Here is a 16,281-nt window from a genome sequence, read left to right on the forward strand (position 1 = left end):
GGGTAGCACATTAATTACTTCTGTTTAACGTCGCACTGGTTCTTCAAATGAAATATTTTTGTCATGATGGCACAGCACGTCTTCTGGTCATTTCACACGCATTCTTACAATTAAGCAATGTTAACCAGTTATTTTCATTGCACCTCTTAGCCACAATTATACTGTTTGAGAACACCATCTTCTTTCCTAGTCCACTCACCTGCCATGACTAACTGCTATTGGTCCCTTTCCTGGTTTACTCTCCTGCCAGGATGTGAAACTCCTACAACTGTGGTTGTTCTTATTGGCAATATTTGTTTCAAGATTCTCCACATCAGTGTTCTAAGTGAGGAGGGTTGAGCAAAGGCTGCCTTGGTTTATAGCCTCTTGACAATGTGGGTTATAGATATCCCCCAATTGATGGCTCATGCGAGGGGAGTTGCAACTCGTTGCCTCTGTACTCTTCCTTTGAAGCCTCTTGGCTGTTGACAATGCAGGTTACATGTTTCCTGCAATACTTGTCCCCTGTAAGGGGATTTGCGCCCTTGTCTCCTTAATATCACTTCTTTGCAGCCTCTTGGCTGTTAAAAATGTGGGTTACAAATTTCTCCCGATTGTGGTCCCAAATAAGGGGAATTGTGCCCTTGTTGCTTTTGAACTGCTTCTTTCATTCGGTATTCAAAATGTTGTACTTCTGCCAAATGTCTTATAGGGAACGCCCCAGGGTCGCCATTAGCATTAGGCACACTCACCAGTCTTCCTTGGCATTTCTTTTCACTTCCCTACTACTGCGACGTGTCTCCTGACTCCCGCCAGCACTCGCGTGTGTTCAGCGTCTTGCATGGTGGTTTCCTGGAGCTCCACCAGTTCTGTGGATTTGTGCTGCCTTCTGCCCAACAAAGCTCTGCATGTCTGGTGTGGAGCACGTCTCCCTCTTGGTGAGGCTTCTCTTCCTGACACTGTTTCCTGCTGTGCTTACTTTGCAAAGTGACGGGCCTTCACATCTCCGGTCTGAATCTACTGGCGTTCTCCTTTCCTCTGGCGCACTCAGCACTCTGTCCTGCCTCCGCTTCAGCTGCTCCTTCACTGCTAGCATCTCCTCTCACCTGCAACTTATTCCTGAGTTTAAATATCCTTTTTCGGTAGTTTGGTTTGTAATCACTAGACCGCACATTCTGATTAATGGCATTGTTGATACTTCCCAACTCTGGGCCCCTCTTCCTTGTCCCAATACCAAGAGCATTATGGATCTCGAAGTCCATAATGGCTTTGACATTTTGGTGTTTATTTAATTTGGATTGTTGTGTGAATTGAAAGTTGTTCAAGTTAGGGACTGTTGTGAAAAGGGTTTGTGTCCTAACGTTGGGGTTTGGATCCCTATTTCATACATGATCATAATCATTAGAGGAGGATGCATATAATTCTTGAACCCCCAATGTACATACCCCATTCTTTTTATAGCATGTTATTTGGGTATTTCCATAGGTGTGACTTGTACAATGACAGCATGCCGTTATGTATTTGGGGATTAGGGAAATCTCATCTTCAAAAGAAGATGAATACCACGTCTTTCCCAGAGGAGACACCACTTCCCCTTGACAGCCGTTTCCTCCCATGTGATCATCCCATCTGGTACCACCCCCAGGGTTAGGATCTGGTAGTGGCTGGCTTCCCCTGGCCACATGGGAGGAGACTTTAGGCTGAGGATTAGTGATGACTCCACAGGATTCATCACAGACTGCTTCACACAAATGTCCACTGTTGCAAACCACGAGATGTCCGCCTGGTCACCATCCAAACGGCAGCAGTGTGCGGCAAGCTCAGCAGCACAACATCATATCTCAGATTGGCTCGTGCTATTTTGTTCCTGGTTCACGAAGCCTACAACTGGTGCACATCTGCAGATTTGGGGCGTCACAAAGCCTAAAACCGTAAAAATTGAGAAAATCTTGAACTGCCGGGAGCATTAATAGAAGTTCACTTGTAAATGCGGATCACAAGGATTTTGCTCAAGTGCTGCAGATGAAGTTGAAGAGGCTCCCGGACATCTCCCGAAGTTCTGCAATGCATAGTTTTCAAAATCCGGTCCAATATTTTGTCTTCAGACTCATTTTGGTTTGTGGTCTCTCATGAATTGTCTTATTAAATGGAGCAGTAACCACCCAGTGATTGATTTTTGTTTCACCAATTTTATTTTTCTAAATTATAATATTTTAATAGAAAGACAAGATTCAAGTATCGTATTACTGGCCACAGGATGGTGTTAAGTGATGTCTGAGTCACCAGGCAAGGCTATAATAACATGAAATGAGGCTGGAATATTAGAATCATAATGCATCTGTTTGTCTTTAATCCAGGGGCCGAGGGTTCCGTCTATCTGGAGTTTAGATCCGCTGGGCTGATAGAATGACCAAGGCATGTACAAAACATGCTTTTAATTAGCTAGCACAATGTGGTTCTTTTTGAGTTTTATTTTTCAAGATGTGTGTGATGATCAGTATTCAGCAACAACACCCCTATTTACCTATGAACCGTACAGTTGTGCATTTTATACGCTATCTTGAACCACTTTACATTAACACTTTAATGTCCCTCTACCGCTTACAGATTTTAGATACAGTGTTATGAGGTCATGTAAATGGCAGAGGGTCTCTGCGCAAATCCCACATAACATAACATAATGTAGCACACATTGCTTGGCCTTTGCAAGTAGCAAGACTGAACCGAGAAGCAAAGGCCCACTGAGGCCTCGAGCGGAAGTACTACAATGTTGACAAATGAAAAGAGAGCTAATGGGCCCATCAAATATGGATATAATGAATTAGCACACATAGTGCACCTACTACTGTTTCTATGGTAAGAAGTGCAAGCACTGGAATGATCAAGCCTCAAGCGGGTGTCCTTTCTAAGATGGGAGAGCCATTACAATAAGTGAACGCAATTGACACTTTTGTTCTTCAAATCAAGCAGAAATTTTGCTTCTGACCCATGTTCTGTAAGGAGCTAGGATTGAGACTCAGACAAAAGGTATTCATAGTTTTGGTCTAAGACTTTTATTAAAATAAAAGGGGGTGGGAAAATGCCTGTGTATCCCTGCACTGGAGGTGTTTTCCTACCTAAAACCAAAACTAAGGCCCTGTTAATGTCTGAATGTCAAAGCAAAACCGTCCCATGTCCAAAGTACTATTCTGGCCCACACACTTTAACAAAATAAACTTTAAGGTGAAAATGGCAATGTCTTTGGCCTTAAGTGATTTATAAATGTACAAAAGAAGAATGTGTAACTCCAACACAAAAGTTCCAGAAGGAGAGAGTTCCTTATTCCAGAGGGCGGTTCCTTTCCCCTGGATTTCTCTTACCTTTGTTGTTTAAAGATATCAGTTCCTTGAATTTCCATTAATGCACAATGCAACTGTTCACCACAAAAATAACTTGATTCTTTATCCTTATCTCGTTAGGCTACCTGGTGTACTCTCCTGCCAGGCGTTCACTCCTTGGTTTCACACAACCTGTGGCTGGTCCTGATCTATCCTTCTCAGGACCCCTTTTGCTGATCTACTTCTTGTATACTGTTCAATTTGTCTTTGCCTGGTGTTTCTCTACCAGGACTTTCCCATGCAAATGCCCTTGCCCGGTATTCTCTCCTGCCAGGGCTTTCTTTTGCGCACTTGCAATTGCCTGGTATACTCTCCTGCCAGGGCTTTTCTTTCATATGTGCTCTGCACACACCTTCAATTGTGTACACTCTTGTTCACGTGTGCTATGCAGACACTTTTAAATGTGATATCTTGAGTCTGCTTTATCTAACACAGTACCTGCCTGGTATACTATCCTGCCGGGGTTTTTCTTCAATGCGTATTGCATACACTTTCAAAACCTACTTCTTGTTTGCTTTCCCTTTTTATAAAGGGTTCAGTACTTCCTTCTCTTTCAAGTCTTTCATTCACAAGTTTTACATTTATTTGCTTTCAGCACGTCTGCTGGTACGCCCCAAGGTCCAAACTTCCCTTTAGGGAACTCACCAGCTCCTGCTCTTCCCGCAGTCAGCCAGATGCAGTTGTTTGGCTTCTCTCTCTGCTTCTCTGCCCTCGTTTCGCAGCTGGTGCGCTCCCCGTGGCTCCTGCTAGGCTCTTCTGCTTCCCGTTTTCTGCTTCAGTAAGGACAACGCTGCTGCTCTGCACCTGCAAACACCCAGGAGCCATGTGCTAGCTGGGGATTAGCGTGTCTGGTCTCGCTGTCTGCTTCCCACTCTGCCTTCTTGAGCCGGATGGCGTCACGACAGCCTCTCAGCCCCCGGTCGCTCGGTGCTTCCCGAGAGAAGCAGCTTTCTCCTTCCAGCAGCGCCTCCTGGTCAGCTGTCGCTGGGATTTAAATCTCTCGGCTACAGGGCTGTACTCAAAACAACTAGAGTGCAGCCTGCCTTCTTGCTCTTTTCTGCTCTGCATTACTCGGCTCCTCTTCCTCATCCCAATGCTCTTGCAGTTATGGGAATAGAAGTCCATTCTTGATGTTGAATCTGTATAAGTGTCTTTTGAGTTGTCTGAAGGCAAGTTAGCTCTTGATAACTTGTGAGGAAAGTCTGACGACATTTTCCTGAGTTCTGAAGGTCAAGACTTGATGATATATACACAGATCTTGTTGGATGGTTTTTGATACTTTTCCTAGGTGGATGAGGGAAGGAATAACAATATGCCATTAAGGCGGCATTGGTCATGGATGGGGTATCCTCACAAAAGAAAGGGGATACCATATCTCGTCCAGTGGTGCTCTCCCATAGATTCCCCCCCCCTCATATGTGATCCTCCCTCATATATTCGCCCCAGGATCAGGTAGCGGCTGCCGTCCACTGGTCATATGGATTCATCGCAGTTCACTCTAAGCTGTGTGCTTGCCCAGCTTCCTTCACAGTGCCGCTCAGAAGAGTTTTGGAATGAGGATTCAACAAGGGAACCCTCCCGTCCCCTGCACACTTTAGGATGTTTGGACTAAGTCCACTACTGTTTTCTCATATTAATACAAAAAACAATTGTCTCTTGTTTGTAGGGGTCTTGTGCCATGGCCTCAGTTCCTCCCCCACACCTAAATTTAATCTACAGCATCTCTTAAATGTATGTTTCATTGCCATTTAATTTGAGGTGTGCATCAATAATCAACCTTTTTTTGCTCAGAAGAGTTTTAGCAGCGCTCATAGAGAATTCTCACCTTCTAATGAACTAATAAGGCACAAGCCACAGCGGTTAGTTTAATAAAGCTAAATGATGCTAACTAGTCTTGATATTCTACTATAGCATATTCACATCTGCTACTATGCAAGCATGACTTTAAAAACCTAAAACCCCAAAAACCAGAGTACACCCTCAAAATGTTAAGAATGAATATGAAATAAAGCGATGGCTGCGAACTCTCAAAGTGGGAAAAAACCACAGAACAGGTTATCATGCCATGTTCTTTCTGGAGAGGGGCACCTGGTACTTTTTTTGAAAAATATATGAAAAAGTGGCTCCTTGAACAGAAGAGCTTATTAAGATATGCCTGCACACATTAACTAAAAATTATTCCCTTCCCCCCTTGACTTCTATACTTGACTGTGTCACACATATAATTTATGACTCCACCCCAGGCCCCGTTTAGATGTTACCGGACAACCTTGACTCCACCTTCCTTGGCTCTGTGAAAGGTTACCAGATGTGTACCCACATCCACTTGTTTTATATTTGTTGTAATATGAATAACGTTCAAGCACCAGCATTTCTGTTACTCGTGGTGCTTTAGCACAAGCATCACCTAGGCTATGTAACCCAACTGTTAGCTCAAATATCAGATACTGACTGCAAGTAAGGCAACTTGCATGTGTAACATCATCCCATCCTTCCTATCCTTTGTAAATATGTCACACTATCGCTTTGAAGTGGTTCTCTTACAATTCAATGCATTTTAAAACTCAGATATTAATTGGCCCTCTAAGGATTTTGATTAGGTAAGTGTCATTCTCAGCGTCTCCTACTTTAGCATTGCTAACATTACCCTAGAAGTGGAGAGCAACATTGCAATATCTTTCATTTGGCCTGCAAGCGATTATGGGTATGGACTATGTATCTGCATGTTTCATCAAGTTTTCAGAGTTCTGTTTCGATAAGCACTTGTATAATCCTACCCAACAATATTACTGTGTGGTATGCTGCAAACAATCTTGCATGTACTGCAAAGTATATGTTTACATGCAGGTTCATGATATTTTCCTAAACTGCCATGTGTTGTTTGCAAAGGATTGTGTGTATGCAAATATACCAGTGCATGTTTTACTACTACAATCTCTCACGGTTTACCGAGTTTTACAGAGTTTTGCATGTTTTAGAAATGGAGGCTAGCACTGTAACCCACGCAAGGGGTACAGGGGAAAGGAAAAAAAGAAGAAAGTAGGGAAAGCACACCCTATTTTATGTGTATTTTCTATGTGCCATAACAAATTTTTAACTAGGGACCGGTATCTGCATGTTTTATTCGTGATGTTGTATTTGTAAATTATATTGTGATTTGATGGAAAGACGATCTAAATTTATCAAATTGTGGATAACTCAAATGCAACATCACGAGTATAAAACATGCAGATACCAGTCCCTAGTTAAAAATAGGGGAGATAGACTTAAACCCAAGTAAATTACTATGAGTATCATGAGCAGTGGCCTCAAATTGAACTGTTTTATTAAGATACGATCATCTTTTCCGTGTAAATTGTACCTATGCAGTAAATGCAGTTGTAACCACGATTTCCAAAATGCTCAGTCGTTATAGGAAGAGATCACACTCTACTACATTGTGAATAGAAGGACGGATCGGATATTAGGCAGAAAGCGTAATTCAAACTACGATTTCCATAATTCCTAAGAGTCAGGTGACTAGATCACATGATCATATAGGGTGTAGTTGCTAGGTAATGGGTTGACTTGGAGTGAGCAGGAAGGAGGAGAAACAGGCTCAGGAACGGCAGAGCACTTAACTCAGGTACAGCAGAATCCTTTCTTACTGGGGTAACAACTCGAATAATGAACATACTGGGCACAGCGTTGACTTGATTATGTAACACGCTCAATATAACGCTAACAGACAGCATTTTGAATAGGCAGATACATTCACAGCGACCCGGCAAAACGATAGGAAACAGCACAGAGGAAAGAAACGTACGCAGCTGCAAACAGTCACCTTTCCAGGTAAAAACGTGATGTTAACTTTAAAATGAAAATCACTCTTACATAAAAATGCAATATAGTGCGCTAACTCGAACAATTGTTAATACACAGGGAGGAAACTTGAATTGACCACGACATACTTCCATATACCCTGAACGGTAATCTGTGTCAAGCCCAAACCCGTGCCAAGATTCCATACTGAAAACTTGATTGGAAATGTGAAATTCGGAAGAGGCTTTTTCACCAATAAACGGAGAGTAGAGGAACATACAGGTACAACTCTGCATTATTTAGAGCTAAAGACAACTTTTCATTGCCTCATCAAATCAATAAAACATATATTATTCACAGATAACTATAAAAGAATTGGGAACTGCGAAAAGACGACGTTTCCATCACCTCACAACGGAATATTTGCCACTGAAAAATTCTGAGGATATACTCACTATAGAAAAGGAGATGTTGTTTTCATTCCACATTGAAGTATCATTTTGAAATTATTATGAATAATGGTTGAAATTAGTGACTTCTGTACTAGTTAGCAGTAAGTCATTGCTCCTGAAGAAGAGAAACAAATCTCTCGAAACTCGTTGAGCTCATTACTAACCCCCCTTTTTTTAGAAATTTGTGTAGACATTTATTTTAGAAACTGATTTTTTTGAAGTCTTCATTCCCTTGAATCTGTTAGAAATTTGTATCAATTCTCCTGAATTTTGTTGAATTTGTTGAAAGAAACTACTTTTGGTTATTTGTTAAATTACAATGGTTTGAGTGACTTGAGCTCAAAAGAAATAATAATATTATTTTGTACAGGGGAAAGGCACAGGAGAATACTCCATGCGCTGAAGAACAAATAGGCAACTTTTAGAAACCAAGTCACACGTTTTGGCAGTCCAGTGCAGTAAAGAAAATGTATTTGTTGCTAAAGTATAGGACACTCTAGTAACAGTCTAGGAAATTGCACCTTCTGTTTCTTTATTTGCTAAACTTCTGAGGGGGTGTCAGTATAATCATGTGTTGTGTTATTTGCCTCCATCATTCCCATACATCTTAATGAATTGCAGAAGGGGGGTCTCTAGTTACAGAAGGTGATGCTCAGTCTTGTGTACCTCTGAACATTGCTGATATGAACCTAAAGTCAAATATAGGTGATTTTCTACAACAAAGCTCGATATGAAACCTAATTAGCTCCCAGTGCGGGGAGCCAGTCAATCAGGTTGCTTGCATCGCAGGCTCAAATCCACAATCCAAGCCTGCGTACCAAGCAACCTGATGGCTGCTCCTCGCCCTGCCATCTTCCCCCTACTACTTTCCTCTCCCTTCCCCTCTGGTCTCTTGTCACTTCCCAGCCACTACCGCACTGATTCTTTCGTGGTGACAGCCCCCCTCCGCCACTGCTGCTGCTCAGTGTGACCGCCGGCCACCATGGAAATGGAAGAGGGGCTCTGCATGGAGCTGTGCCTTCCAGCTCCATGACGGCCATCTTAAGTAAGTATTTTGTTTGAAGGATTGGGACACTGCGAGGCATCCCGTTTATTCAAACAAAATACATTGCTGTTAGGGCCCTAGCTTTCCAGATTGAAAACTCAGGGTGCGAGTGGCAATAACGCCCAGACCAGGTGGTAACATTGCTAGGGCCCATTCTTTGGCCCTTGCTGCGCTCGGGGCTATAACTTGGACCCCGGGCCGTTACCAACCGATCCTGCCTGCCGGATTGCGTGCTATTGCTATAATCAGGCTCTTGTTAAATTTTGAGGAAGGGACTATGTGCCCTATCATTTCACTCCTTATGTCAGGCTTACAAGCAGGTCTCTGATAAGATTGTACTCCCTAAATGGAATGAAATGATTTTTCAGGGAGTCAAAAAGTAATTGGATACATTATCTATCTATATTTATAAAAGTGAAAATGTGTGGGTGGTTGGGTTTGTGGCAAAGCATTGTTCTTTATACAATTCCACACTGTTTCACCAATCTGCACCAAATTTGTTCATAGTTACCTGTTAGGACCCTTCGAACATGACTGGCTACATAACATTTGGACATCCCAGCCCCTTCTCTGGATTTCAGCGCTTTCACACATGAGACGGTTGCCTGAAATCAACGAAACATCAATGTGGTCATAGAAGGACTGATCCTGAAACAAGGAACAAGGAAACGTAAAAAAAAAAGCATGAATGGGAGATTTGCCCGAATTTTGCCCGTTCGAAAATTCTGAACGGCTGAAAAGTTCGATCAAGTCCCCCATTCCGTGGCAAGGGCTGCAGGGGTGCCCCCCCCACCCTTGTTCACTATATTTTGAGCGGGGGTTGCAGAGGTGGCCCCCGCAGCCCATCCCGTTAAATGTTTTTTTAAAGGGAAAGGACGCTGCGGCGCCGGTTCCCAATCCCGGAAGTTAAAGGGAACAGGCGTCACAGGGACACAGAGAGTCGGCGACACACAGCAAAGGTAAGTAGGGGGGTGTGGGTGGGGGTGGGGCACAAGTCAGAAATGTTCAGGGGAGAAAAGACCAAAAGTTATTTTCGGAAAAATAACATTGTCTTTTCTCCCTCGAACATTTGCGTCACAAGCTTCTAACCCCAATCCGAGGAAAAAAACTCGAGGTCTCTATGGGGCTTGGAAAACCACGTTTCAAGGCCCTTCAGTCCACGGTTTCTGAGATACTTGCACTGGAACAAACTGCACTACGCCAGGATGAGGTGACAGGTGGTTGAAGAGAGCACAGAAGGAATCAATATGCAGCAGTACACCAACTCTCGCTCCCCCCCCCCAATGCCTGCTCCGGGGTATGTCAGCCAGCCACACGTGCCAATTCTCAGTGCAGTTTACTTCAGGGTGCAAAGCACATCAAGCGATAAGCAAATCGGAACATCGACATACAGGATCATTGATTTTCAAGAATTTATGAGTGTTTAAAGAACCCATTTGAAAAATGGGTGCTTTTGCTTTTATATTTATAAAAGTGAAAATGTGTGGGTTTGTTTGCGGTTTGGCGAAGCGGTGTACCTTATACAATCCACACTGTGTCGCCAGTCTGCTTCAAATTTTGGATAGTTACCTGTTAGGACCCTGCAGACATTACTGGCTACATAACATTTGGACACCCCACCCTTTTCCCGGATTTCAGCACCTTCACACATGAGACGGTTGCTTGAAATCGGCAAAGCATCAATGTGGTCGTACAAGGAACGGTCCTCAACCCTAGAATGTGCGGTTTCTGAGACATTTGCACTGCAACAAACTGCCCCACGCAAGGACGAGGCAGCAGGTGGGGAGAGAGCACAGTAGGTGCCAGTTTGCAGCAGCACACCAAATCTCACCTCCCCCCAATGTCTGCTCCGGGGTATGTCAGCCAGCCACATACCCATTCTCAGTGCAGTTTACTTCAGAGTACAAAGCACATCAATCGATAAGCAAATCAGACAGCGACCCACAGGATCATCGATTTTCAACAATTGATGAGTGTTGTCATGTCTGTCCACAAAACCCGTTCGTAGAATGGGTACATTTTGCTAGTGCTTATTAAAAGATGTTCTTTCCCCTTAAAATTCGTCTTGAGATCGGGCAGAAATATTATTACAGTTACTTCCTATGCCACTGTTCTGCTGGTCATTGATTCGAAAAGATCAGTGTTTTTCAAGATATGTTAATGTAATGTGTTTATGATGTTTGCTGATAATGTGTTGTTCTGCTTTCATGGTTTTGTATTGAAATAAAGCTGAATCAATCAATGAATTAATGGAAAGACAAGTGGAGCTTTGTGGGTGGAAGTAGCGGGTAGGCTCTCATAGGTTCATTGTTTTCCATTTATATGGGACACATTCTCATATTTTTAGGGAGTAAAAATGGGTGGTGTTTATGCCTCTTAGCTGTAAGACTATTTTTAAGTAAGTGTTGTCACAGCTGTTTTCGCAGGCCAATGTATGTGACTAGTAATCCGAGGAACAAGCTTTCTGATCATTATATACTGTGGTGCAGTTATTCATATGCAAATATCACCCTTGCACAATTTACATTAACTCCTACTGGCCCATGGACTACGTCATTACAGTGTCAAACTAACTCATATTGGCTTATGTCCGGTCTGTTTACCAGCCACATCAGCTATGATAAGCAATGTTTTTTCCAATAGCTTAAACCATTTTCTGCACTGCCTCTGAGCAGTGTTGACAAAGGAGTAGCCACAGCTAGACCTATTGTTTATACTGGGCATGCAGTGCATTTTTTGTGCTTACACATTTTTATCTGCACAGGAGTACTTCTGCTAGGTATTGTGGCAGATCCTGAAGTCTTGCGCTGGCTGATGAGCTCCCTTTATAATCGGATATAAAATATTTGTTTTTCTAGCCTATCTTTGGAAAAAGTGCAGTAAAATGCACCCTTTACACTGATTTGTAAACAATTGTAGTGGTTGGGAAGGGGATATTCTCTTCCAGTGATAGCTAAATAACTATTCCTGCTCGCAAAGTAGCTTACTTCATTAGTCAGTTGTGCCCATAGAAATTAATGTGAGCACAAAAGCAAACCATTTCTGCACTTAGAGACACATTATTTGAGGGAGCATTGCTTGTGACTCTTGTAAAAATACACATCCCAAATAATTATATATTAGGGCACCTGACCATTATCTTGCATCTGTCGCTACTGTAAGAGGGCATGCTTTTGGTTATAGACTGTTATTTAAACCAAAATGAAAAGGAAAACCCTACCTGTCCCCATTTCCAAGAGGGGTTTCCCTGCCACAAACAAACTAAGGATTCTGCCAGAAGGTTGTGTCGTGCAAATAGTCCACTGTTGTGCCAAAAACCGATTTCTTTCTCTTACACTCTAATTCAGCTAAGAAAAAAAGGGTTGGTCTTCTTGATTCAGAAGAATGGTTTCCCTCTTCGGCACAAAGCTCCAAAGTTCACTTGTAACAAAGTAGAAGTGTTCTTCAAAAGCACAACTTAAAAGTCTCAACAAAAGGGTTCCTTGGAATGACTTTCTGCCAAGTCACATAGAAAAGAAAATCTTGTAACTTCCGAATAGGGGGGGGTGGCTACTCCCTTTAATCTTCCTCAGGTTTCTCACAAGGCCAAGAGAATGTCTCCCTCCCCTTGGTCTCTTGTAGGCTTCTCACAATGTTCATAAACACCAGGCTTTTCAAAAGGGGAATTACTTCTTTTCCTCGCCTTTCTTAGGCTTTGTATAATGTTCATAAAACTGTGGTTAGGGTAATATTTGTCTTCCCCTTGATTTCGCTCTTGGGTTCACAGTCAACCTGACTCTCTTCTCTGCCAAGCACTGTAACTATGAAAATCAATAAAGATTCACTGGGCTGTTGTTATGGGCGTGGGTCCCAAACTCACATATTATCTCCTCTATGTACAGTCCACCTGGTATACTCTTCTGCCAGGTACTGTAACTATGAGGAACGATGAGCATGCTGTTATGGGTGCGGGTCTCAGACTTGCATGCACAGTCCACCTGGTATACTCTCCTGCCAGGTATTGTAACTATGAGGAACAATGAGGATGCTTTTATAGGTGCGGGTCACAGACTTATTTTCTTCTTTATCGGGGACCCAGACCCTATATTTACAGTATTGTTGGTTTCCCCACTCTCTTGATGACTTGGTGGGACCCCTAGTGCCTTCCCTAGACCTGCGTACCTTCTCTCATGGTCTGTGGTGGTCTTGGGGCCTCGTGGCAGCCTACGGTCTGTTGTGGAGCTCGCGTGAACTTTGCTCGGTCTGCAGCGACTCTGCAGCACTGATCTTCTTCCTGGTAGCGGTTCTCCCAGTATCCGTGGTCACCTGGAGCCTGCTTCCACCAGTCCGCCGTCCTCTCTCCTCGCCGGGGATCAACCCCAAAGCTTTCTGCTTCTTGGGTGGCATCCTTGGCTTCTCTCTTGCGCACATGGAATCCAGCCCTTGCCCTTCCTCCAGTCCTCCTTCCCTTATTTTCTCACAAATGGAATTGCCTATATCGGAATGTCTAGTCTGCTCACTTTGGTTCTGCAGGGTACTCCATAGTACTCTGCGCTTCTTCCTCGTCTGTGTTTATTGGACCAGTCTGCCAGGAGTCAACAGAGCTCTTCCTCGTCTTGGTATTGTAAAGGGAGACTCTACTCGGGTAGTCCTTACTGTTCCCCATCCCAGTACTGAATGGACCAATCTCTCTAGAGTCAACGGAGCTCTTCTTTATCTTGGTTTTGTGAAGGGGGACTCTACTTGGGTAGTCCTTATTCTTTCTCATCTCAGCACGTTTTATATTAGAGGGCATATGAAAAACCTATATGAACAGTAGAAATGATACTGGTGTGGGTTGGTAAGGAAGGTGTGCTAGGGTAAGGTGGGCTATGGGATACCATGTTCTCCCCAGGCTTTCACTAATCCCATAGGGGCTTCCCTACCCATGAGAATCCACCCGCCGAGTACCACCCCCAGGGGGACTATTGGGTAGCGGCCTCATCTCCCTGGCCTCCTGGGAAGGGGCTCTCCATAGGGGAAAAGTGACGACATCTGGGAATTCGTCACACTACATAGTTCTGGGGCACAGGTATCCACCTTGTCGTACAGAACATGTTTTGCGAACCCTTGAGACCTTTAACCGATCTCCATTCCTAAACAAGGGAGAATTGTTTAGGCCTGTAACCATTCCTAAAGAAGGGGGAATCCTTGAAGCCAGTAACTAGTAACCATTCCTAAACATGGGAGAATCCTTGAGGCCGTTCACCATTCTAAAGAACGGGAAATCCTTGAGCCCAGTAACCAGTAACCATTCCTATACAAGGGAGAATCCTTGAGGCCTGTAACCAGTGACTATTCCTATGGAAGGGCTACTCCTTGAGACCAGTAACCGGTAATCATTCGTAAAGAAGGGAGAATCCTTAAAGCCTGTTCACAGTAACCATTTACAAAGTAGAGCAAATTCATTAGACCAGTAACTGAAGTGAGAATCCTTGACACCAGAGACCATTCCTAAAGAAGGGCGAATCCTTGAGACCTGTAACCAGCAACCATACCTAAAGAAAGGAGAATCCTTGACACCAGTAACCATTCCTAAAGAAGGGAGAATCCTTGAGACCTGTAACCAGTAACCATTCCTAATGAAGGGAGAATCCTTGAGAACTGTAACCGGCAGTCATTCCTAAATAAGGGAGAATGTGTGACACCAGTGACCATTCCTATAGAAGGACAAATCCTTGAGACCTGTAACCAGCAACCATTCCTAAATAAGGGAGAATCTGTGACGCCAGTGACCATTCCTATAGAACGGTGAATCCTTGAGACCTGTAACCAGCATCCATTCCTAAATCATTGAATCATTGATCTCTTTAACTGGTAAGCACTCTTAAAGAAGGGAGCATTCTCGAGACCTGTTACCATCCGTAAGGAAGGTGGAATCCCTGAGACTTGTTGTTACGATGGATTTCTAAACTCTGACCTGGTGGCAGAGGTTTAGGCGGCCACCCTAGTTTAGTGGAACAGGGGAACCTTATGGACAAGCCAGACCAATCTACGGTAGCTTGGCAGGCGTTCAAGACTAAGTTCCAGGAGGGGGGAGAGTGATCGGAAGCCCACAATGAGCACACACAGTAACCACAGTAACACTCCACAGAATATGCGTAGACAACTGTATATCAAAAATACATGTATTATAGGCCTTATAACTAAACATGAATAAACCACAGTAATAATAAACAGTTACCACACGTCTTCCACTATTTACCATATATACAAATGCGTTTCGCCTAATGCGGATAAGGGGGAGAACACAACCACAACCTGCCACTGAGGAGGTAAGTCAACACAAATATTGCAGAGTGGATCCCTAACTTATGCAGTGAAGCCCTACGAAGTGGGGAGCCTTATGCTCAAAAATACAGCAGTGGTATAACAATGCTCGGTCGTGCATAAAAGTGAAAGCTGTTCCTCTTGGTGGAGCTGTAGTAGTTCAGGAAGGGGCTTGAGGTGATGAAGAACAGTGTCCTATTATTCGAGGAGGGTCTACCCTTGCAGGTAGAGCGACTTTCGAATTTCAGGAATAGCTTGGGAGCGCAGGCTATCCTAGCTACGGTGAGGATCTTCTCAGGGATTCTCATGCGTAAAGAACAATGGCTGTGCCAGGGGGTCACCGGCAAGTGATGCGAGTACTCACCAACCCTCAACACAGTCTGGGCCAAACTTTGCCAGTCTAGGCCAAGTCCCTTGTAGGTTCAACCCTTGCAGTTACACGATGCCCCGGCTCTCAGTGGCTGTGGGACGGGACGATCTTTTTTGGCGGGACAGTAGCCTTTTCTCAGGACGCAATGAAGAAAAGAGGACAGGTCCAGTTCAGCATGTCTCAGAGCATAGGGGGGCAGGTTTGCAAGGCTCCTACAAAGACCGTCACCACAGCAGGGCGACACGGGTACCGCAAATGCTCATAAATCGTGACCCAGAGGAGCTGGGATGTTTTGGTGGGAGAGGGCCCAGTACCACAAGATAACGATTCCCAATGTCTCTATTGTGAACCCGGATAGCGCCCCTCCTATACGATACCCCGGGTACGAGCTGGTCAGTTCACTGGATGGCCCAGCAACACTTCCGAAGAAGCAGGAGGTTCCGAGAGTAGTTGGTCCTACTACTTCAAAGGGTTGAAGTGCCTTGGCAGGCCTTCTTTGATTGATACAAAAGCAGGGGTCTGACGGGACAGTAGCGGGGTCAGGGTGCCAAATCTTCCAGCATGGCTCTGGTGGTTCCACGGGTCTGCTCTTTCGTTTCAGGATATTTGGCTCCTTCTGTAGTTCGATGTGCACTTCAGGAGATCGACCTGGAATGGATGCAGAGCCCCTTCTCTTATCCAAGACTCGTTTTGTGCTCAAATTTGGAATAGCCAGTGGAAGATCTGCTCTCTTGCATTCATGCAAGGCGTGGGCCAATCGTGGCCCACAATGGTTCCAGTCATTCAGACATACCAGACATACTGGCACTAGTAGTGTGGATTGGGACCAGACAGTCGCAACCCTCTTCCTGGGCACTAGCACAGGTGACATGCAGGAGCCCACAAAAGATGTGTTTTTTGCGGGAGGCTGCATGCCCAAATAAAGAATTTCCTGGTCTCTCGACCTGGGTGAAGGCAAAGGGACAAAAT

The 16,281-nt window shown here is 44.2% G+C and overlaps 1 protein-coding gene across 4 annotated transcripts in view; it reads left to right on the plus strand.

The window, feature by feature from the left end:
* The window catches only part of GNB1L (G protein subunit beta 1 like), a 449,973-nt gene that overhangs the window by 65,555 nt on the left and 368,137 nt on the right, over positions 1-16,281 (plus strand). Inside the window, exon 1 of one of the 4 annotated variants that reach the window (XM_069620042.1) lies at positions 7,421-7,439. The exons of the other annotated variants lie outside the window; for them this stretch is intronic. The gene's annotated coding sequence lies outside the window, so the exon portion shown is untranslated. Of the gene's footprint in view, positions 1-7,420; positions 7,440-16,281 lie in introns of those variants that run through there. 4 annotated transcript variants of the gene reach the window in all.

Source organism: Ambystoma mexicanum, chromosome 10 (genome assembly GCF_040938575.1).
Source record: "Ambystoma mexicanum isolate Mex_15411 chromosome 10, UKY_AmexF1_1, whole genome shotgun sequence".
Classification (NCBI taxonomy): Eukaryota; Metazoa; Chordata; class Amphibia; order Caudata; family Ambystomatidae; genus Ambystoma; species Ambystoma mexicanum.